Consider the following 24,486-nt stretch of genomic DNA (forward strand, 5'->3'; position numbering starts at 1 on the left):
GTATCCAACATCTTCTTAAAGACTTCCAGTGTTGGAGCATCCACAACTTCTGGAGGCAATTTCTGTTCCACTGGTTAATTGTTCTGTCAGGAAATTTCTCCTCAGTTCTAAGTTGCTTCTCTCCTTGATTAGTTTCCACCCATTGCTTCTTGTCCTGCCTTCAACTGCTTTGGATAATAGCTTGACTCCCTCTTCTTTGTGGCAACCCTTGAGATATCGGAAGACTACTATCCTGTCTCCCCTGGTCCTTCTTTCCATTAAACTAGACATTCCCAATTCCTGCAACCGTTCTTTGTATGTTTTAGCCTCCAGCCCCCTAATCCTCTTTCTTGCTCTTCTCTGCACGCTTTCCAGAGTCTCCACATCTTTTCTACATCATGGCGACCAAAACTGAATGCAGTGTGGCCAAGATGGAGTGTGGCCAAGATGGAGATGGAGAGACAGAGGGGATAGGGGGATAGAAAAATAGATGAGAGAGGGAGGGAGGGAGGGGCAGAGAGAGAGAGAGAGAGAGAGAGAGAGAGAGAGAGAGAGAGAGAGAGAGAGAGAGAGAGAGAGAGAGAGAGAGAGAGAGAGCTGGAGATATAGAAATGGAGATGGATGGATGGATGGATGGATGGATGGATGGACGGAGGCAGGCAGGCAGGCAAGCAGCCCATGCCAAACTCTGCACATTCTGGAGAAATGTCAAGTTCTTGATTCGTACCAAAGGAGACCTCAGAAGGTCTTCCGTATCACCACAATACAGTCCACAGCACAATGAGAAAACAAGGAGACCTTCCATCTGCCATCATGTGGCCTCTTCATCGCTCACTTGTTCCACCGTGGCCTCTAGGCGAAGCCCAGTACAATGGGAGGCAGGGGACCTCCTAGTGCATAAAGCAGCTAATATTTCTCCTTTTCAGCCTGTCTTTTATTTGACGTGCAACATCCTCACTGCCAGCCTATGCTGGCCTCCTCCCGCACACTTGCCACTCTTCTGTGCCCCTGTCAACAGAGCTTTTGGAGAAGCAGCTTACAATGGCAGTTACATAAATGCCCAGGGTTGCACAAAAATGCCAGCAGGCGATGAGAAACCGAGGGAGGGGGGGGTGGAGGGAGAACCTCCGATAAAACCCTGCTAAAACCCTGACCCCTCAATCTGTTTACAGATTAACTTTCCAGAAAAACCCTGAATATTTTTCCATGAGCATCTTCCCAGCTGGTACTTGGAAGGTATAAATAGTCTGCTATAAATTAAAGGAATTCAACTTCATGCTGTTACGTTATATTTCTAGCAGTGTATTCATTCCCCTTCTAATGTTCTTTAAAATCTGGAGATGTCGAGGTGAATAAATATAATGGCCCAATTAGAAGTACGGGAGGCATAATCCAAGTGTAGCTACCGGTCTTGCAATATTGGAGGGGCTACCTCAAAGAAGGTGGGGTATTTTTTTTGTCAACCTATTCTCCAAATGATGGTAGAAAGAGAAGCAATGGAAGGAAACAGATCAAGGAGAGGAGCAACCTGGAATTAAGGAGAAACTTCCTGAGAGGGAGGACAATTCACCAGTGGAACTCCTTGCCTCCAGAAGTTGCGGGGGCTCCATCATGGGAGGTTTTCAAGAAGAGACTGGACAGTAACTTGTATGGAATGGTATAGGATTTCCTGCTTGAGCAGGGGGTTGGACTAGAAGACCTCCAAGGTCCCTTCCAACTCTATTATACTGTTAAAAACCAACAGCTACACTGTAGGGACTATTGCAAGAACTATCATTAAAGAACTTATGCAGTGTCCATTAAGATAAGAGGGAAACTCGTGAATTTTTTTTTTTAAATCCTTTTTATTTAGTGGATTACTTTTACCCGTGGTTTGTTATCTTTATGTAGGAGTTCAAAACTATTCTAAAAGTATTATATTTCATGCACCAGGATTGTATTTCCCCTGCAAAACAAACCTTAATGGTTTTTTTTTTTAAAAAGAGTTAGGGATGAATAGCCAAAGTTTTCAGACTTCTTAATTTACGTCCCTTGTGATCAGGTACAGCACAGAGTGATATTACCAACTTTTACAGAATCTAGCAACGCGTAACTTGAACCTGGAATGTGGACTGAAGATATAAGGCTGGGATGAAAACAAATATACCCAAACATCAGTTAACTCTGAAATGATAAAAGTGTTAAACCATTTTTAAAATCCGGTTTCATGCTTTGAATCTTTTAACACCCTTCACATAACAAAAGATATTGATATAGCATAGTCCTTCTTCGCTGTACTGGTACTTATAAGCAAATCACCGAATCTTAGTCCCTATTATCTGCAGTTTCTTTAAAGAAGTGATAACTCTTATCTTCATCTTCACTTGGTCAATCAATCAATAAGGCAACTGAGTAAAACGTCTGGGATGGATGAAGGATGAATGATATCATAGATGGATGGATGGATAGATGGATGGATGATAGATACCATAGACAGACAGACAGACAGACAGACAGACGGACGGACGGACGGATGGATGATAGGTAGGTAGGTAGATGATAGATCAATAAGTAGATGGATGATGGATCTATGATAGATACAATAGCTAGCTAGCTAGCTAGCTAGATACATAGATAGGTGGGTAGATATATAGGTGGGTAGATAAATAGATAAGATAGATGATAGATAGATAGATAGATAGATAGATAGATAGATAGATAGATAGATAGATAGATAGATAGATAGATAGATAGATAGATATGTGGGTAGATAGACATGTGGGTAGATAGATATGTGGGTAGATAGATAGGTGGGTAGATAGATAGGTGGGTAGATAAATAGATAAGATAGATAGATAGATAGATAGATAGATAGATAGATAGATAGATAGATAGATAGATAGATAGATAGGTAGATAGATGGGTAGATAGATAGATAGATAAATAGATAGATAAATAGATAAATAGGTACATAGATAGGTGGGTAGATAGATAGATAGATAGATAGATAGATAGATAGGTAGGTAGGTAGGTAGGTAGGTAGGTAGGTAGGTAGGTAGGTAGGTAGGTAGGTAGGTAGGTAGATAGATAGATAGATAGATAGATAGATAGATAGATAGATAGATAGATAGATAGATAGATAGATAAATAGATAAATAGATAGATAGATAAATAGGTAGAAAATAGGTAGATAAATAGATAGATAGATAGGTGGGTAGATAGATAGATAGATAGATAGATAGATAGATAGATAGATAGATAGATAGATAGATAGATAGATAAATAGGTAGATAGATAGATAGATAGATAGATAGATAGATAGATAGATAGATAGATAGATAGATAGATAGATGGATGGATGTTGTGCTAACCAAGTTTGTCTTAAGTTCTAGCCAAGTTTTCCCAGAATGCCTTGCTGAAAGCTTCAGCTATCTGTGTTGTTTTTAGAAAATTTGTACCCTTTGTTTTTCTAGACAAGTGTTCTTTGCCACACCTCTGTTATACCCATTTGCTGTATTTTCCAGGAAGTTGTGTGGTTGAGATAAGAGCAAGTGGTTTTTGGAAACCAGACCTGGAAACTGAAGGTGAGGCTTGTTCTCAGAGACTGGAGTTCGTTTGATGTCAACAGTGAGTTCTTTGCGTTCTTTGTCCTGTCTGTTTGATTGGCACTAGAGGAAGTTTCCCGAGCTTCATCTTGGGAAGAAAAGTCTGCCTCAACTCATTTTGAACCACGGATGTTCTTCTGGCATGCAGATGAAGGCGGTGAAGAGGGGAACCAACACTTGAAGGGAAATCAAGAGCCTTGAAACCATTTTGAATCCATTGGCCAAGTGTGCAAAATAATGAAAACCAGTCCGCAAAAATTTATGGTTAGGAAATGACTTGATCAGTGTGTAACTGTGGTTGAATTGAGTGACATATTCCGGGCATCTTCAAGAGCAAGAATATTCAAAGCACAAGAATGAAGGGAGAAAAGAAGAAGAAGAAGAAGAAGAAGAAGAAGAAGAAGAAGAAGAAGAAGAAGAAGAAGAGGAGGAGGAGGAGGAGGAGGAGAGAGGAGGAGGAGGAGGAGGAGGAGGAGGAGGAGGAGGAGGAGGAGGAGGAGGAGGAGGAGGAGGAGGAGAAGGAGAAAAAGAAGAAGAAGAAGAAGAAGAAGAAGAAGAAGAAGAAGAAGAAGAAGAAGAAGAAGAAGAAGAAGAAGAAGAAGAAATGAGAAAGGCTGAAAATCGACTGATTCTTGGTTGATTTACTTGGAAGAACCACCTGTTGGCATTGTCCATTGATTCATCTATTATTAGGTCTATAAAAAAGTTAATGAATCCAGCTGAACCAGTTATCTGTGTGCGCTTTCTGGATTTGAATTTGTGCAACAAACTCTGACAGAGGTACTGCTGTTGAGCCAGGTATCTGGTCAAAGAAACCTGAATTATGCACGAGCATTACTTCAAGGCAGGCTCCAATGCAGAGCCAGACATTCTCTCTCTCTACGGATTTCACATGCTTTGGATGATGTACAATATTTGCAGTGCCCAGGTTGGTCTGGCGAGTGAGACAGACAATCTCCCCAATGATACATAGAGGAAAATATGCGGTCAGCATTTATGGATGCGCCATTACCCAGAAAACCAGTCGGGAAGAAAGAAAACTCACAAAAGAATCACCAAGCCAGCTAACATTTCTCATGCCAATGAATCACCCACATTTGGCTTTGTTAAGTAGAAGAAATTAAGTAAAGAAGCATGCCACAGCATGACTGGCAATGATGCCACTAACCATGTTCCTCTACCCCAGAGCCATTCTTTCATTCATTCATTCATTCATTCATTCATTCATTCATTCATTCATTCCATTCGTCAAACAAAAAATTTGAAATCAAATGAGAAAACTAACACAGAACAGGGACCATAAGTACCTTCCAAACTTTGACAACTCGGGTTACAAAAATAAAACGTTTTACAATCAAGTTTCAAATGGTTTACATCAAGTTTCAAGAGGCTGCTCGCACACGTTACATTACAATTAAAACTAAAAAACAAAGCCAATTGCAGCTAAGACACTAGTATGAACCACGATTTCTCTGCCAACCGCACAAACTGCCGAAAGGAAGGTCACACACATTCCAGAAACGCCACTTTCAGTTGCCTGCTAATTGTTACGAAGCCAGTTGCGGCCCTACCTGAATCGGGAGGCTCTCACGACAGTCACTCGAGCCCTTGTGATCTCTAAGCTGGAATACTGCAACGTGCTCTACATGGGGCTGCCCTTGAAGAGCACCCGGAGACTTCAGCTAGTACAGAACGCGGCCGCGCGAGTGATTGTGGGCGCACCTCGGTTCGCCCACATAACACCTATCCTCCGCGAGCTGCGCTGGCTGCCTGTGGATCTCCGGGTGCAATTCAAGGTCTTACTTACCACCCATAAAGCGCTCCATGGTAGTGGATCTGACTATTTGAGAGACCGCCTTCTGCCAATAACCTCCCTGCGTCCCATCAGATCGCATAGAGCGGGCCTCCTCCGTATTCCATCCGCCAGTCAGTGCCGACTGGCGACCACCCGGAGGAGAGCCTTCTCAGTTGCTGCTCCGACGCTATGGAACAATCTCCCCGTGGAGATTCGTACCCTGACCACAGTCCAGGCCTTCCGTACAGCCCTCAAGATCTGGCTAGCCCGTCAGGCCTGGGGATAACCTCTTCCGCCCCTCCCGAATGCTGAGAGAATGTTGTGTTTTTAGTATTTTTCAGTTATTGCACATTTCTTTTTATGTTTTGTCTTCACTCCCCTTCCTTGTTATTGTAAGCCGCCCTGAGTCCCCTCAGGGAAAAGGGCGGCCTATAAATGCTATTAAAAAAAAAAAAATCTAAAAAAATCTAAAAAATCTACGAGGCTTTGCGACTTCATAGTTGTGCAAGAGACTTTAGAAGGGGTTCACACCTACATCCGGTTCGAGTTATTAAACTAAGTTATTTAACCCATAGCGTGCCAACAGCTGAATAAGAAAAGGAGAGAGTGAATGTAAGAAGAATTAAGGAGTGTTGTTTCTCCCAGGAAGGGAAAAAGCAAATCAGAGCAAATCTGAAAGGCTAGGAGAATTTTGATCAGTGCAACGGTGTGCAGAGGAATGTACTTGAACGAGGAACAGAGTCGGTGAAGGCTGCAGAATATATTCCTTCCTCCCTTCCTTCCTGCATTTAGCTGACATGAGAAGCAGTTCAAACCACCTTTCTTAGTTAGAAGGAGGTGTGTTTTTTTGGATAGGGCACAGCAGTCGGTCAGCCTTTCCTAATTTCCAAAGGTGAAATTGGAGACACTGTTTTAATATGTGGAAGGCCCAGATCCCATTAAGATTCCCCCACAGTTAATCCAGGGTTGAATTTGATTAATAGATTAAGAACCACGTTCATCGAGTAAGGAATGCCCCCAGGTCCTTAAACAGCAGAGCTGCACATCTTCATGAGCTTGGAAGGGCAGAAAACCAAGAAGATTCCCATCCTAACCCTGGTCCTACTAAGATGGTTTGAGTATTATTATCAGCAAACCTGGTGTGAGGATATCACACCAAGCTACAAAACTCAGCTACAAAAAAACCCTGTTGTAGTTTAAACTCAGTTGGACAGAAGACATTATTGCTCAATTACTCCATGTAATTATTGAGTTTATTATTATTATTATTATTTCACTGGTGTCCTACTACCTCACACATCGTGACTTTTTCCTTCATACTTTATAGGTAAAGGTTCATCTCGCACATCTGTTCTAGTCGTTCCCGACTCTAGGGGGCGGTGCTCATCTCCGTTTCAAAGCCGAAGAGCCAGCGCTGTCCGAAGACGTCTCCGTGGTCATGTGGCCGGCATGACTCAATGCCCGAAGGCGCACGGAAACACTGTTCCCTTCCCACCAAAGGTGGTTCCTCTTTTTCTACTTGCATTTTTTACGTGCTTTCGAACTGCTAGGTTGGCAGAAGCTGGGACAAGTCACGGGAGCTCACTCCGTTACGCGGCACTGGGGATTCAAACCACTGAACTGCTGACCTTTCTGATCGACAAGCTCAGCATCTTAGCCCCTGAACCACCACGTCCCTTCATACTATATATGTGGTCGGAATTAGTTAAAACTTTTTTTTAAAAAAAAAACAACGCAATTCTGAGTTCCAGGAAAGAAAATTATCAGAATAAACTTTTGCCAGTTCCACCCAAATTGTGATTTAGAGGTTAATATCACACCGAGCTGAAGGTTGTGAGACAGGAAGTGGCCCCTTCTGAAAAATAAAATCATATTTCTTCAAAACAAGACTAGTCCGGAACAACCTTTAGACCTGCGGGTTTTACTCGTGAATCTTTATTCTTTAGCCAAAACAGAGAAAGAATAAACCTGAAAGATAGACCTGAGCCCACGCAAGGCTACTAGGAAAAAAAAAGATATTCTTGGCTTTCTGCTGAACAGGGAATTATAGTATCCAGAGCAAACTAATGCAAATGCAACAACAGAATTTCCCTTTACAAGTTTAGCATTTTTGGATCCTCTTTTCCAGTTAAAATCTACTTTTATTTTATTTTATTTTGCAAGGACCAGGCTCAAAAAGTTACAAACTCACAGACACTCTACCGAACAGTATTGAAGTTGCCCTTCAAGGTATTTCTGAGACCATATGAGGTGCGTTCATTCCAGAAAACTCTTTATCAAATGTAATTGCACAGAAAATGGGACCTTTGACAGGTCAGATGCGAATCCAGCATCTGAAACCCAGCAAAAACTTAGCTTTGCAAAAGCAGTTCTACTTTAGCTTCCCCCCAAGGCAGCTATTTCAAGCCTATTACATATTTGGTAGGGAATCCGTTCCCTATCATTACGTCCCCAGGACGTCCAAAATTATGACCATAAGTGGGAAATATTTCCATATCTATCAACTCAGCACAGAACAGAAACGGCTCTAAATAGAAGCCATGGATGTGCCAGGACTTCAGGAAAAGATGTCAAAATGTGGCAAGCCGTTTTCAAAAGCGGAGAGGAAATCATGAAGCTGCCCTTTTGCAGTGGGGGGGTGGGGTTCGTTTTAGGGGAAAGCTCCAAACTTTTTGCGGAGTTTAGGAACGGTGGAGCATCTACAGAAATCCACAGAAACAGTGAGGTGACCCTCACACAGTGTGACCAACCGGTTTGCATAACCAGCCAAGGTGAACCTCGCCTCCAGATGACCCTCAGGTGGCATGGCTAGTTGGCTATCTGACCAACTGAGACACAAGACCTCTAAAACAGTGTTTCTCAACCTTGGCGACTTTAAGTCCACAGGACTTAAAGTCGCCAAGGTTGAGAAACACTGCTCTGAAAGCAGAAGAAAACTGAAACAAGACACTTCAACCCAAGTTCAGTTGATGAGGGTACCAAGTCTGGGGATGAGACGTCCCTAAATTGAACAAACCAACAACAACCTCATTATAGAGATGCTGGAATTAAACACGGGAGGTTTTGAAGAAGAGATCAGGGACAGCCATTTGTCCAGAATGGTATCAGCCCTAAAGCAGGGATGGCTAAACCTTTTGGCCCCGAGTGCCAAAATACAATGCGTGCACAACCCCTTCCACGTGCTCTACCCCTCCGTGCACCCCTGCGTACGCCCTGTGCATGCACACAAGCCCCCCCCATGTGCTCCACCTCCCACGCGTGCATACGATCCTCCCACATGCACCCTGCCCCCCGCATGTGTGGCAGAGACCCAAAAGCCAGCCGACCAGCAGGAGACACATGTCCATGCACAGTGGGGCTCATGTGCCCATGGATAAGGCTGTGTGTGCCACCTGTGCCATAGGTCCGCCATCCCGGCCCTACACAGGTGGCATTTTTGTTTTGCTTCAGGTGGATAATATAAGTCCGCCTTTTTATTTCATAAATGCGAGGAAGACTCAAATAGACATCGAGTATTTTATTTGAAAGTAACCCGGCATCCTTTTTATTTTATTTTTTCCCGGAGTTCAAATTGTTTTGGTTCCATGCAGAAATAAATAATTGTTTTCTCTGTAGCGGTTCATTGATTTCATAAATGCAACACCCTATAGTTTTTTTTTAATATATACATGGCACAAAGGTATTAAAAAAACGACCACAATGTATGCAGTGTGATCTTCATTTTAGATAAGCGTCGAAAGGGTTTTGTGGCTCCTTCTGTGGTGTTTTCTTTTTTGTGGAAAACGGATCCAAACGGGTCTTTTGAGTGTCTGTGGCTGCAGGCCCCCCTGGCATAGGGCCTCCTGTTTCTGCAGGGGGCTGGACTAGAAGACCTCCAAGGTCCCTTCCAACTCTGTTCTTCTGTTAGTGACAGGCTAGGTTTTAAAGGCTTGCAGCCCCTGAAAAATAGATGCATTTGTGGCCTTGAAGTTACAGCTTCTGCCTGCGATCCTGTAAACTGCTGCTTGCATCGGAGATGCTTAGCAAGGAAATCTTTGTTGGGAAAATATCAATTGGCACCAAGCAGGCTGCAGAACGGACAGAGTAAGAAGCATGGCAGGAATGCCGTTATTGTGCGTGAACGTGGAAATGGCTGAACCAGGGGGAGGAGTTCTGAGTGATGTGTCCTGAAGCACTAAAGGATGACACATCTCTCCGGAGGAGCAAGAGCTGGGAGTGAGTTTCACGTCTGGTGAGCAAACTCAATGAATTCTCTCCAAAAGGATTTGAGTCCCATCACAGCAGCCTCTTCCATGGGGGAAGGAAGATTGCCCAGCACCGCAACAAGCGGAAAAACACCATTTCGGCCAAAGGCAACAGCAACACAAATCCCTGGCCTCCCAAACTACAGAGGTATTCCTCGACTTACAACACTCCCTTTCGTGACCGTTTGAAGTCACCAAGGCACTGGGAAAAAAGGGGCACGACTGTGTTTCACACTTACAACTGTTGCCGCATCGCCAGGGCCACGTGATTTACATTCAGATGCTTAGCAACTGACTCATATTTATGACGGTTGACGTGTCCCCGGGGTTGTGTGGTCACGTTTTGTGACCCTCTTGACAAGCAAAGCCAATGGGGAAGCCAGGGTCATTCAAACCACCGTGCGGCTAATTTAATGCCTGCGGTGATTTACTTAACAACCACAAGAAGAAAAGTTGTAAAACGGGGCCAAAAAAAAAAAAAATTCACCAAACAGCTGTCTTGCTTAGCAACTGAACATTTGGGGCTCAATCGTTGGCGTAACTCGAGGACTACCTGTGTAAGAAACACAGAACTGGGTTATGTTAACACATGCCTTGTTATAAAAATAAACACGCCCCGTCAATGAAACACAATGCGCAGGGAGGTGAAACTTGCTTCTCCCAAATACCTTTAAACAAATCGACGTGGCGGCTTTTGAACCTGGGACGCCAGCCACTCTCTGTGCAACGTTGCTATTTTTCACACACCTTCATAGTTGTCACTAATCCAAGAAAGGGGAAAAAAATGTGACCGGCCTCCTTTGAGGTCTCCTTACTCCGCCTTCCTTCCAATCCGCTTATTCAAGTTCAATAAAACTTACTCTGGGCAATTACGTTACAATAGGGAAATGTGAGGAAATATCAAGCCTCTGTACATATTTCTCAAAGGTGTGGCAACTTATCTGCCTCTCTGGCTGACTTCTGGCACTTCCTTCTCTAGGGAGAAGAAGATTTCTGAGAAATGAACTGAGAAAAACAACAAACTCAATGCAACAGTTTGCCAAAAAGAATATATACTGTACATATCTCCACAATTCTAGCTGGCCGGAGCAGCTGACAACTACAATATTGGAGAAAGACACTGTCAAGGAATCACAAAATCTTCGGGGTTCTTGAGGCAACACAAGCTTAGATCAACTTTGGATGCCCGATGTATGGTAATAAATAAGGTAAACGTTCCCCTCGCACATCTGTGCTCGTCGTTCCCGACTCTAGGGGGCGGTGCTCATCTCCGTTTCAAAGCTGAAGAGCCAGCGCTGTCCGAAGACGTCTCTGTGGTCATGTGGCCGGCATGACTCAACACCGAAGGCGCATGGAGCGCTGTTTTCTTCCCACCAAAGGTGGTTCCTATTTCTCTACTTGCATTTTTTACCTGCTTTCAAACTGTAAGATTGGCAGAAGCTGGGACAAGTCACGGGAGCTCACTCCGTTACACGTCCCTTATGGTGCTAAATATTTAACAACAAATCATATTTCTTTAGAAGGCTTTTCCAGCTCAGCGCTCAGTCTAGCGTGCCCCATCTGTTGCATGGTCTCCTTTTCTGGATTGCTGGTTCACCTCTGTTTCGCAGCAAGAAAATGGAAGAGAGAGTCTTAAAAATAAATATATGTGGGTATATTTCGGTGAATGTTCCCACGACATGGCACGAAGGAACATTTTTGTTTAAACAATATAGCTGACAGCGGAAAGTTAACAGGGGAGCGACTTCAAGCCAGCACACCTGATCATGATTCTCGAGGCTACCTGTTGGGGTTAAGGACAAAGCTAATCTGTTGTGAGAATATCCTCCAGCAGAATGGAAGAGCCTCTGGGCCATTTATTGAAAGCCACGTGCTCTTAAAAATGAACAAGAAGGACCATTCTGCTGAGATAATTAAGAAAGATAATTAAGAATGAAGCAAACATATACCGTTTCATCTGGAATTTCTTGCAGTGGTTAGAGTGCAGTACTGCAGGCCACTTCAGCTGACTGCTATCTGCAGTTCAGCGGTTCTAATCTCACCGGCTCAAGGTTGACTCAGCCTTCCATCCTTCCGAGGTGGGTGAAATGAGGACCCGGATTGTTGTTGGGGGCGATATGCTGACTCTGTAAACCGCTTAGAGAGGGCTGAAAGCCCTATGAAGCGGTATATAAGTCTAACTGCTATTGCTATTGCTAATCTCACCGGCTCAAGGTTGACTCAGCCTTCCATCCTTCCGAGGTGGGTAAAATGAGGACCCGGATTGTTGTTGGGGGCAATATGTTGACTCTGTAAGCTACTTAGAGAGGGTTGAAAGCCCTATGAAGCGGTATATAAGTCTAACTGCTATTGCTATTGACTCAATATTAGTACAAACATGGCTGGGATCTAGAATCAAAGACCTGTGGATTTGGGAAAAAAAGACAAGGATCTGTGCATCTTGAAAATTATTTTGGATAAAAAGGCCCTTACTACAGCTCGGAAAAGCAACTACGCTGTATCTTCAAAATACCGCAGAGCATCACTATGGAAACTTTCTCCTCTGCTTGAGATCGCTTGAGAAGTACTATTTCTGTAATTGACACAATCTAAAAATGAACTCATCAATTAAGAGTGGATGGCAGAAGTGGATGAAGGCTCCCGAATTAAAAAAAAAGAATAGTGAAAAAGTAAGTTCAAAGGGACGCGGTGGCTCAGTGGCCAAGACACTGAGCTTGTCGATCAGAAAGGTCGGCAGTTCAGCGGTTCGAATCCCGAGCGCCGCGTAACGGAGTGAGCTCCCGTGACTCGTCCCGGCTTCTGCCAACCTAGCAGTTCGAAAGCAGATAAAAAATGCAAGTAGAAAAATAGGAACCACCTTTGGTGGGAAGGGAACAGCGTTTCCGTGCGCCTTCGGCGTTGAGTCATGCCGGCCACATGACCACGGAGACGTCTTCGGACAGCGCTGGCTCTTCGGCTTTCAAACGGAGAAGAGCACCGCTCCCTGGAGTCAGAAACGACTAGCACATATGTGCAAGGGGAACCTTTACTTATAAAGTATGAAGGAAAAAGTCACGATGTGTGAGGTAGTAGGACACCAATGAAATAATAATAATAATAATAAACTCAATATGTGTGCGGGAGGAACCTTTTCCTTAACTGAGTTCAGAGGATGAAATATTTGGGCCTGGAGATGGGGCCCCCAAAGAGTTGTCCAAATCTCTTATGGGGTAGATGCAAGGCCGTATCTGCCTGCTCGACGCAGGTAGTCCTTGACTTATGACCATTTGGGACAGATGTAAAGGTACTTATGACCCAGGTCCTAATGGTTGCGCCCCTCTCCTGCTGTCCTGTGAACGTATTTGGGGCACTCGGCGCCCCAAAATCAGGCGGGTCGCATGGGGGGACCTGCTTCATCAGCATAAGGAACAGACTCCGGTCACAAGTCAAGGATGAAGAGTTGAGGTTTCCATTGGAAAAGCAGATCCACTTTGTGGCAGATGCTGATGTCCCATTTGAGGAGCCCCCAAAAAGGGAAACCTGAGCCAGAACATAGCAAGATGGGAGAGGGGCCAGGCTCCTAATTTAATGGACTTAACTTTAAGATGTATTGATTTCGTTCTTAATCTATTTAACCATTTGGGGCTTTTTAAAGAAATTCCCCCAAGTATTAGGGGTGTTTTCCCCTCCCCCAGAAAGCCCCACCACTGTCAGCTATTACTCAAAGTGAAATCCCAATCTTACTCAGACCAGGCGGCCCTGCTACCCGTAGCAAAAGACAATCAAGGCAACCGGTGAGTAAGTTTGAGCTGAGAAACTGCCTTGGCGTCTCCTCCTCTTATCAGGGCCAAAACGATTGAGGGAGATGGAAGGCCGGAATATCAATGAACCAGAAAAGAGATGAAAGGGACCCACGAAAGACCGGCCAGGATATCTCTGCCAAACTTATATCAGCTCTGAGGAAGATCAGGCTAAAGTTTAATTTAATCTCACCCAGGGAACTTTCTCTCTTGGTGCTCTCTGAGCCTTCTTTCTTGCAGGCGTTTCATTGCCCAACTAGGAAACCTCATCAGTGCTAGAAGGGAGGAGGAGGAAGAGGAGGAGGACAAGTGTGGGGTCCTTGGTGTATCTCTGAGCTTGGAGGTTTTCTGGAAGACATTTCATGACCCAACTAGATAACTTCTTCAGTGCTGAAAGGGAGAGAGTTTGCAGGGAAGAGGAGGACGAGGAGGACGAGGGGGAGGATGAGGACGAGGAGGACCGACGACGACTATAGGATCCTTGGTGCTCTCTAAGCTTGGTGAGTTTCTTGCAGACGTTTCATGACCCAAACTAGGCAATATCATCCATGCTAGATTAGTTTGGGTTATGAAATATCTGCACGAAAACCATCGAACTGAGACAGCACCAAGGACCCACACAATCCTCCTCCTGCAAACCCCACTCCCTTCTACAGCTGATGCTGTTCCCTAGTTGGGTCATGAAACGTCTGAAGAAAAGAATCAAACTCAGAGAGCACCAAGGACCCCACAGCTCAACCCTAACCTACAAATATTCCCCTTTATTGGTCGGTCGGTCTGTCTGTCTATGCAAACACACATACACACATGCCAGGGACCATATTTATTTTCTATCTGTCTGTCTATCTCTCTCTCACACACACATGTGCGCCAGGGACCATGTTTATATATATATGATAAAGGAAGAGAGCCTGTGGCTTAGTGGCTAATATAACTGCCTGATATGTAATACAGCCCAGGTTCGATTCCCAGTAAGGGTATGGCTAGCTGATGAGAGCTAAATAGCTTGAAATAGATCTATACTAGTCTCCCTTTATTTATTTATCAGCACAAATACAACACAAATATAACAAAGACAACAATAAAAATATTGGGTTTCTGTCTTGATGGTCTCTTGTGACGAGCCCATAGACAGATAATGGAAGCAGTTAGCTTCCTCCCATAATTGGGGCATACCAGGGGTTGTGACATTAAATACATACCTATTTCCCTGGCTCAGCTGATAAAGGAGGAGAACCTTGTGGCTTAATGGTTAACACATCTGCCTAAAATGTAATACAGCACAGGTTCGAATCCCAGTAAGGGTATGGCTAGCTGATGAGAGCTAAATAGCTTGAAATAGATCTATACTAGTCTCCCTTTATTTATTTATCAGCACAAATAAAAAACACAAATATAACAAAGGCAACAGTAAAAATATTGGGTTTCTGTCATGATGGACTCTTGTGACGAGCCGATTGACAGAGAATGGAAGCAGTTAGCTTCCTCCCATAATTGGGGCTTACCAGGGGTTGTAACTCTAAATAGATACCTTTCACCCTGGCTTGGCTGATAAGGAGTCGAACTCTGTGTCTTAGTGGTTAAGATGCAACACAGCACAGGTTCTAATCCCAATAAGGGTATGGCTAGCTGATGAGAGCTAAATAGCTTGAAATAGATCTATACTAGTCTCCCTTCATTTATTTATCAGCACAAATGCAACACATGTGTGTGTTTGTGTGTGTGTATGGATGGATGGATGGATGGATGGATGGATGGATGGAGATAGATATAGATATAGATATAGAGATAGAGATAGAGAGATATAAGATATAGATATAGACACACAAACACACACACACAAACACACACACACACACACGGGATCATTCCCGTACAGGATTCCCATGCAAAATCACATTCCAGAGCGGCTTTCCCAGACCGTTGGCCAAAGAGAAGCTGGCATGAGATTTCCTGATGGACGGACATTATTCCAAAGGGAGCAACTGACGTCTAATCGGAGGTTATCAACTTATCAGGGTTTCTTAGGCTGAGATCGGGGATTCTCTCTGTGCCCCGTTCCTTTCACGGGGGCCTCTCTGTCAGGATGCCGTAATTCACGCAGTTCTTAAAACAGCCTTTCCCATCCATCCCAAAAAGCTCCCACCAATACACGCTTCTACCCAGAAGACGTCCACTTTTCATCCACCGGCAATTCCTCCGCTTCTCTGAAGGTGGAATGAGTTTGTAAGGAAAAGTGGGAGGCGAAGAAGGTTTTAAAAGGTAAGGCAGAGTCTCTCTTGATTTGAGATGATGACCGAGGAGACACATTCACACAATAGTCCGGGCAGAAATACAGAATGGGTTGGCCGTTGCCTTCTTTTAGGATTTTTTTTCCCCAATTTTTCTTCTTCCATTGTTGATGTTCTCCTTTCTAAGCCTGGTTTATTCCCACTTAGTTTTTCAAAGTTGGTTAGATGGACCCACGGCCATCAAGCCAGGGTTGAGAACTACACTACTCTGTAAAACTTTTAAGCCTCTAAAACAGTGTTTCTCAACCTTGGCAACTTGAAGATGTCCGGACTTCAACTCCCAGAATTCTGGGAGTTGAAGTCCAGACATCTTCAAGTTGCCAAGGTTGAGAAACACTACTCTAAAAGATATCTCTAAGCTTTATTATATAGATCCGGGGTCGGCACCCTTAAACACTCAAAGAGCCGCAAAGATCCTAACCGGAAGGGCCCCCCCCCCCCCGTTCAATTCTGGAGCTGACCGGAAGTCTTGTTCCCCCCACCATAGAGTCTCCTCCTAGCACGGCATCCTTTTTCCTCTACCTGTCCTAACTGAAAATCTTATCGATTGCGGAGCCAACTAGCGACAGGGAGCCGCAGCAGAAGGATGAAAGAGCCACATGCGGCTCCAGAGCCGCATCTTGTCGACCTCTGATTATAGAACAAACAATGGCCGAGGTGGCGCAGTGGTTAAATGCAGCACTGCAGGCTACTTCAGCTGACTGCAGTTCTGCGGTTCAAATCTCACCGGCTCAGGGTTGACTCAGCCTTCCATCCTTCCGAGGTGGGTAAAATGAGGATCCGGATTGTTGTTGAGGGCAATTATGCTGACTCTGTAAACCGCTTAGAGAGGGCTGAAAGCCCTATGAAGTGGTACGTAAGTCTAACTGCTATTGCTATTGCTAATGGCCAAGTTCTATCCTACTTTAAACTAAAAAAAAATGGCCAAGTATATTTACATTGCCTTGCCTCTGAGTAATTCCTCAGGCATCACGAACTCTCTGTTCTTACTCAGCACACATTTTCGCAGTAGAGAAGAAATTTCTTTTCCCCTCCTGTATCTCATCATTTCCTTCCCAAAATCAACTGCCTTTGAAATCTCCGTGGTTTCTGGTCAAACTGCCATGATTAGCCTCACGTTTATTAAAAGCACAACAGTACTTTACTTCGTGCAAGTCTCTTTACGTACGAGACTGCTTATTAAATGCTGGAAGCCATTGTGACAAGCAAATTTAAAAACCGCTTTTGCAAAATTAATAGGCCCAATAACGGGCGAGGTGCCACTTAGCACGCACGCGGAGTAATCCCATTCTTTGGGCCAGAATCCCACTGTTTTGGCCTAACACGGTGTTTGGAAAACTGCAATACAATCAAAAAAATTGTACTGTAGGAACCAAAGCAAGTTTGTCTGCGGCAAAAAAGTGAAGTAGAATCAACTACTTTGGCAAAGGCAACCTGCCTTTGAAATTCAGAGTGCCCCAAAAGTGCTTTTTCAAAAGGCAACTGGACTTTCGTGGGTTTTTCCTTGAAGAGGTTTTGCTTCTCAACCAAGAAGCTTCTTCGGTTCTTCAAGAACTGAAGAAGCTTCTTGGATGAGAAGCAAAACCTCTTCAAGGGAAAAAAAAACAAACCCAAGAATCCAGTTGCCTTTTGAAAAAGCATCTTTGGGACAACTATGAGCTGGAGGATTGAGAATCTTCATATAAATGTTGAGTGTTGATTTTTTTTTTAATGCAATTTTTAATACGCAAGACAACCGTTGTCTTAGTGCCTAATTCTACTCACAACTTGTTTTAATCGGTGTATTTATCCCAAACCCTTCTCTAAATGTTTAAGTGCTGTACCAGCTTGGGGCCACAATGGATATTGTTCAACATATACAGTGAAGACTTCTATCTGGTCTTGTTTTCAGGATAAAAACAATACTGTAAGCAAAACACTACAGTACTTACAAAAGGCATCGTAAAAGCATTGTGTCATCCATACAGTTTATACCACGTTCAGCTGGGCCAGTCAATGCTAGTTTTCAAGAATGACTTCCGGAATATCTACTAAGTATATCTCATTCTCTACTTTCCTTGTTTACTCCTTGACTTACAACTACATTGCAAGTAGTCCTTGTCTCACGAGCTACCATCGGGAACAGAATTTCCACTGCTAAGCAAGGAGGCGAGTCTCTCGCCCAATGTTTATGGCCGTTTTGCCCCACTGTTGTTAAGCAAATCACTGCAGCGTCAAGTAAATCATGCGGCCGTTATGCCAATCCAGCTTCCCCCCATGGATTCTGCTTGTCAGATTTCCCCTGGGGGAAGTTGCACATGTGATCAGATGACCAGGAACATTGCAATCAACTGTAATCACATGGAAGCTGCCAAGCATTTGAATTTTGATCAGGTGATCGCTGCAATGGTCATAAGTGACTTTTTCTCCCAACCGTCACTAAACGAGCAATTGTAAGTTGCAATAAATACAGCTGATACCATAAACCAGATTGGAAGCCAACAGTAACTTATTTCTGGACTGTAATACTTGAGTTTACAGATGAACAGAGTTGGAAGGGACCTTGGAGGTCATCCAGTCCAACCCCCGGCCAAGCAGACCCTGCACCATTTTTGGCAGTCCAGTCTCTTCTTGAAAGCTTCCAGGGAACTTCAGGTCCACATGGTAGAATTCTGTTCCAAGATTATTTGATTTTTAAAAATGAAAAGTGAAAATGCAAAGCACTTACGGGGAAAAAAAGTCGTCAGCAGGATCCTGGAATGTTAACTTTCAAAAAAAAATCCCATTTTTTTCCATTTATTTGTAAATAAATGATTCTTAGTTCAAGACTTGTAGGCACTAAGTAACATTTGCATCACATTTGCAACTTCTGGCACAGATTATTTCTGAAAAGTCTTTTTTTTTTTCTTTTTAAACTTCTGTTACCAACCAGCTCTGTTCTTGTTTACATTGTTACAAGAAGGATTTAAGGAAATTTAACTGCTTTTGATCTGATACGGTTTCTTTCGAGGAGGGTTTAGGGAAGGGATGCCTTCAGGAAATCTCAGTGAAAATGCCAAGTCTAGCAGAAACCTCTGAGGAGACATAACAAAAATACAAGAAAGCATCTCCAAGTTGCAATCTTGAATATTTTTCCTCCTTCCTTCCACCCACTTCCGTGCTTCTATCATTAATCTCCTTTTGGATACGTTGGGACTGAAGTTCACAATTGCGTGAAATTGTCTGCAACGTGTTAAGTCGGGCTTTTTTCCTCCCTGGCCTGATCCGGAGAGAAACCGCTTTTGTGTATTTACAGCCTTTGCGGTGAAGATTGTGTCTGCTTTAATGAGCCCACTGATGCAACTGTTAAAAGGTAGCTGCCTTGAAAAAAGGCTCAGGCAGAATCCTGAACAAAAAATCACAACTGCTTTTAAGAGCAGCCGACTAAAGCTGGGCTCACACCGGTGCTGAAGCCCTTCTTCTAAAGCATTTTCAAAGTATGTGCCACAGTAATTCATAACCTCACTCCTAATCTGCATTATTTCAACCAGGATAATGCCACTGTACTTGAATATTGCTCCTGCGTTATAGATAACCAATATCAAGGAGATGGTGGCGTTGTTACCATCTCCTTGATCAAGGAATCAAACATGAAAAACAACACACACATGTAGCATGTTCTCATTTATGGATGGGTGATATGTTTATCTCCATTTCCCCCCCCCCCCCATGAAGAGTCTTACTTAAGGCCTCAGCCACTTTCTACTGTGGACCCTCCAGCACAGTCTTCCCAGGGGGCTGCGCCACAAATTTACCACAACCGAGATTCCAAAATTCCTTACTCATGATAATTATTTCCACCATCCCAACTGGAATTCCAGAACATCTGGAGGACACAACTTTATGCAAGGCTCCACGCAAGTTATCCATTCATGGAGACCTTCTGCTGCTCAATAGATCTGGACCTGAACTTTGAAGCATGGTCCATCTGCCTAGGTCAACATGTCCTGGTCCACAGCATGCCAAAAAGTGGGACACACAAACAAGGGAAGTCCCATCTGTTGGATACAGGCAGCACGTGAAACCTCACTCCCCTCCAGTCCACGGAAGGACTTCTCAAAAGTTGGAGGCCACTGGCCCAGTAGATCCGTTCATCATCAGGTCCAAAGCTGCTCCCATTGAATTCAAACTCAAACGTTTGTTGATTTCCCTATAAAGTACCCGCGGGTTTTAATTGCAAGTTCACAAAGGATCGTGGTAGGTCTTTTTTCCCCCCCACCGGTACAGATTTTTATACTACAACTCTTAATACCAAAACAGTGATCGTTTTCCAACTGTGATCATGCTAAAAAGCCCTTCAGGGCCATCTGCTTTTCAAGGACATTCAAAGCAGCTCTGCTTTTAGATCAAATTATTTATGCTCCCGTTGAAGATCAAAGAAGGGGAATCGGAAAAGGAATGTTGGGTTCGAAATCCATGGTCGCCCAAACTGGGATGCCTTTTATAAAGCTCTCAGTTTTCATCAATAATTGCACGTCCACGTAGTAAATCATCATTCAGCCTCTTTTGCATCTCAAGCCTGTTTCAGCCAGCCAGTTGGCAAAGCCAACCTCTTTTATGGCACCCTTAAGTGGCTTCCTCCACTTTGGGCATCCTCTGGATATAAGCCTGTGCCCTATTCAGTGCTGTAAGACAATGCCACCTCTCACAGACATTGGATCCCTTATTTGCATGGCACTAAAAATAAAAACTTGGCCGATGTTTAAGTCAAACAACTATGCTAAGCTGGGGCAACCGGATTAGATTAAAAACCCAATTCATGTACACGGTGTTAGGCTATCGGGCCAAATTTCCCTATAATGTAGAGTTCTCAGTATCACCAAAACTGTCCACCCTGCATCTGTCAACAGGTGGGGTTGAGATAAAATCTGTCTGTCTGTCTATCATTTCTCACTCTCATCTATTCATCTATCTATCCATCTATCTATCTATGTATCCCTCCATCCTATTCTATCTTATTCTATTCCTCTATTATCCTATCCTATCCTCTATCCTATTCTCTATCCTATCCTCTATCCCAGTGGTTCCCAAACTTGGCAACTTTAAGACTTGTGGACTTCAACTTCCAGAATTCTCCAGCCAGCTGACTGTTATCTGCAGTTCGGCGGTTCAAATCTCACTGGCTCAGGGTTGACTCAGCCTTCCATCCTTCCGAGGTGGGTAAAATGAGGACCCGGATTGTTGTTGGGGGCAATATGCTGACTCTGTAAACCGCTTAGAGAGGGCTGAAAGCCCTATGAAGCGGCATATAAGTCTAACTGCTAGTGCTATTGCTATTCAGTCAGGCACCACAAGGCCGCCAAATGCAGTTTCCCCGGGGGGGGGGGGCAAACAAACCTAGATTAGTGCTAGATTGTCACTACTCATGGCGGTAACAATGAGCCACAGCCAGGGAACCGTGATGCGAAGTTCAGGGACCCGTTAAGCGAGGAGGACTCAACGCAGGACGAACAGAGACGAGGAAACGTCTGGAAGAAGCATGAGCCAGTTACCACCAGACTGAAAGTTCTGGATCCAGGTGATTCCGAACAATTACAAAATACAGGCCTCGACTTACGGAGACAACCGAGCCGAACATTTATGTTGCTAAGGGAGACATTCAAGTGAGTTTTGCCCCATTTTACGTTTTTTTTCTGGCCACGGTGGTTAAGTGAATCACCGCAGTCATTATGCGAGTAACCCGGTTGTTAAGTGAATCCAACTTTCCCCCCCGTTGACTTTGCTTGCCAGGTGGTTGCAAAAGGGGATCCCCGGGACACTGTAACCATCATAAATGCGAGTTAGTTTTGCCGAGTGTCTGAATTTTAATCACGTGACCATAGAGATACTGCAAGGGTCGTAAGTGTGAAAAAAACGGTCATGAGTCACTTAATTCAGTGGCGCAGTAACTCTGGACGGTCACTAAATGAACTGTTTGTAAATTGGGGATTATCTGACCCTTCGAAGGCAGAATCATCTTCTGGTGCGGGTCTCCTGCCGACAGGAACCAACAGGACCCATGTAGAAGCCATGAGAACACGGCAACCGTCCCACCATCTAGATCAGTGTTTCTCAACCTTGGCGACTTTAAGTCCTGTGGACTTCAACTCCCAGAATCCCCCAGCCAGCTGGCTGGGGAATTCTGGGAGTTGAAGTCCACAGGACTTAAAGTCGCCAAGGTTGAGAAACACTGATCTAGAGATGAAGGAGGACAATCCAGACCAAGCTTCTTACTACAGGACGGGAAGCGGCTGGATTAAAAGGGTTACTCCACGTTTTTGGCTCCTGCTGCTGTGACTGTCCATATGCTCAGCACACACGTAGCCATCCCTTCACACTTGGGAGTCCATCTATACACACCCACAACTCATCACATCCAAAGTCCAAACTGAATTCAAATGTCTTTGATTAAGGGAGGGGGAGGGAGAGGGGGGGGAGAGGGGCCGGGAACTCACACTTCAGTTTCAGAAGACAGTTTAAGAGTGGCAGTTTGGGAACACAGCCCAGAACCACCACCACCGACTCTGTTTTCAATGGACGCTTTTTTTAAAAAACAAAAACACACATACACACACAAAAAAACACCCCATTCCCAAGACAGCCAGTTGAGGACCCCCAAAAGCCAGAAAACCCCCTAAGGTTCAGGAGTGAGAAAAGATCTGGCCAGGGGAAGGGAAGAGCCAGCTCACAGGTGGACAAATGGATGTTTTGAAGAAGAGGTTGGATAACCATTTGTCTGAAACGGTGTAGGGATTCCTGCCTGAGCAGGGGGTTGGACTAGAAGACCTCCAAGGTCCCTTCCAGTTCTGTTATTCTGCTATTCTTTTTCCTTTTTTCCTTCCTTCCTTCCTTCCTTCCTTCCTTCCTTCCTTCCTTCCTTATCACTGGAGGTTTTAAGAAGAGGCTGGATAACCATTTGTCTGAAACGGTGTAGGGATTCCTGCCTGAGCAGGGGGTTGGACTAGAAGACCTCCAAGGTCCCTTCCAGTTCTGTTATTCTGCTATTCCTTCCTTCCTTCCTTCCTTCCTTCCTTCCTTCCTTCCTTCCTTCCTTCCTTATCACTGGAGGTTTTAAGAAGAGGCTGGATAACCATTTGTCTGAAACGGTGTAGGGATTCCTGCCTGAGCAGGGGGTTGGACTAGAAGACCTCCAAGGTCCCTTCCAATTCTCTTATTCTGTTAGCCTTCCTTTCCTTTCCTTTCCTTTCCTTCCCTTCCCTTCCATCCCTCCCTCCTTCCTTCCTTCCTTCTCCATCACTGGAGGTTTTTAAGAAGAGATTGGACAGCCATCTGTCTGAAATAATGTAGGGTTGCCTGCCTGAGCAGGGGGTTGGACTAGAAGACCTCCAAGGTCCCTTCCAATTCTCTTATTCTGTTAGCCTTCCTTTCCTTTCCTTTCCTTCCCTTCCCTTCCATCCCTCCCTCCCTCCCTCCTTTCTTCCTTCCTTCCTTCCTTCCTTCTCCATCACTGGAGGTTTTAAGAAGAGGCTGGATAGCCATTTTTCTGAAATAGCGTAGGGATTCCTCCCTGAGCAGGGGGTTGGACTAGAAGACCTCCAAGGTCCCTTCCAACTCTTATATTCTAAATGCTGGCGACTGAAGGACAAAAGGGGGGTGGGTGGGAAAATTTTGCATTTGGGGGGGGAGAGAGCAGCCCGTCACCCCCACCCCCTCAAAGGAATCCGCTCCCCACCTCTGGGTCTCCCCGAGGGCTCTGGGCGCTTTCCAATGCGCAAAAGCGCAGCTACGGTCTTAAAAGTTTTCTTAGGGGTGGGGGGAAGAAGGGGGCAGCCTGGGGAGGGTGTGGGGAGGGGGGTTAGAACACCCGAGCGCCCCGAAGCCTCTCTAACCTGGCGAGAGAGCCGCAGCCACCGGAGGCGGGCAGGACAGAGAACTTCGCCCCGTAGGGCTGGGAAGAGAGAATGGAAGAAGCCGAGGTGCCAGGCTGGGAAAGGCGGGCCAGCAGCAGCAGCAGCCTCGCCGGGGACCCCCCCTCCCTCCCCTCGCCTTTGTCTCCCCCGGCCACAGATAGGGGGGTTCTCCCCTGAGAGGCGCCCCAACCCCCGCCCGCCGCGCCCAGAGCCCGCGGAGCGCCCACAAAGCGGCTGCCCTGGCACGGACGCCTGGACGCCCCCCAGAGCCGGTGCCCTGCGTGGCCCATGCCTGGAGGGGGGAAGGAGAAGAGAGAGGGGGTCGTAAAGGCGGAGACCCCCAATATGCCCAGCCAGCCAGCCCAAGTCTCGGGCTTGGCCGTCCCCACGGCTGGCCAGCCTGGCGTCCCTCGCGCGCCGCGCCTCTCCTCCGCCTTTGTGCGCAAAGTGAGGGAGGAAGACCCCGGCCGCCCCCTCCCCACCCCCTCCCTCCCCCCAGCCCCCTCCTCAGCCCTACCGGCAAGCAGAAGGAAGGGAAAGGCAGGCAGGGCGAACCTCGGCGCTCCCCCCTCCTCGAAGCCAGCCGCGGCCCGGCTGGGGTCTCCCTGGCGAGGGGCTGGCTGGGTGGGTGGGCTTTTCTCTCTCTCGGGCGGCCGCCAGGCAGCCTTCCTCCTCCTGGCCGGCCGAGACGCGCCTTGTAAGGGCTGCGGGGCGGATCAGCCCCGCCCGCCTGCTGAGTCACGGGACCGGGACCTCCCCCTTGCTCGCCCGCCCGCCCCCTCCCCACCCACCCACCAGCGGGCAGCCCCCCACTCATGCCCCGCTTGGCGGCTCCGGAGCTTTTGTGTCTTAAGCCGGGGGCGCCTTTGTTTCGGAGGGAGAGGGGCTCCCGGGGGGGGAGTTCATGAACTGGGGGGGGGGTCGTCCAGCTGAGCCCCCCGGGGGA

At 45.6% G+C, this 24,486-nt stretch overlaps 1 protein-coding gene across 2 annotated transcripts in view; it reads right to left on the minus strand.

Annotated features, from left to right (window-relative positions):
- Positions 1-24,256, minus strand: part of FAM107B (family with sequence similarity 107 member B) — a 44,315-nt gene extending 20,059 nt beyond the window's left edge. The window contains exon 1 of one of the 2 annotated variants that reach the window (XM_032221525.1): positions 24,058-24,256. The gene's annotated coding sequence lies outside the window, so the exon portion shown is untranslated. The remainder of the gene's footprint in view (positions 1-24,057) is intronic. The other variant, XM_032221524.1, reaches the window with a different exon arrangement.
- Between the last annotated feature and the right edge of the window lie 230 nt (positions 24,257-24,486).

Source organism: Thamnophis elegans, chromosome 7 (assembly GCF_009769535.1).
Source record: "Thamnophis elegans isolate rThaEle1 chromosome 7, rThaEle1.pri, whole genome shotgun sequence".
In the NCBI taxonomy this organism is placed as follows: domain Eukaryota; kingdom Metazoa; phylum Chordata; class Lepidosauria; order Squamata; family Colubridae; genus Thamnophis; species Thamnophis elegans.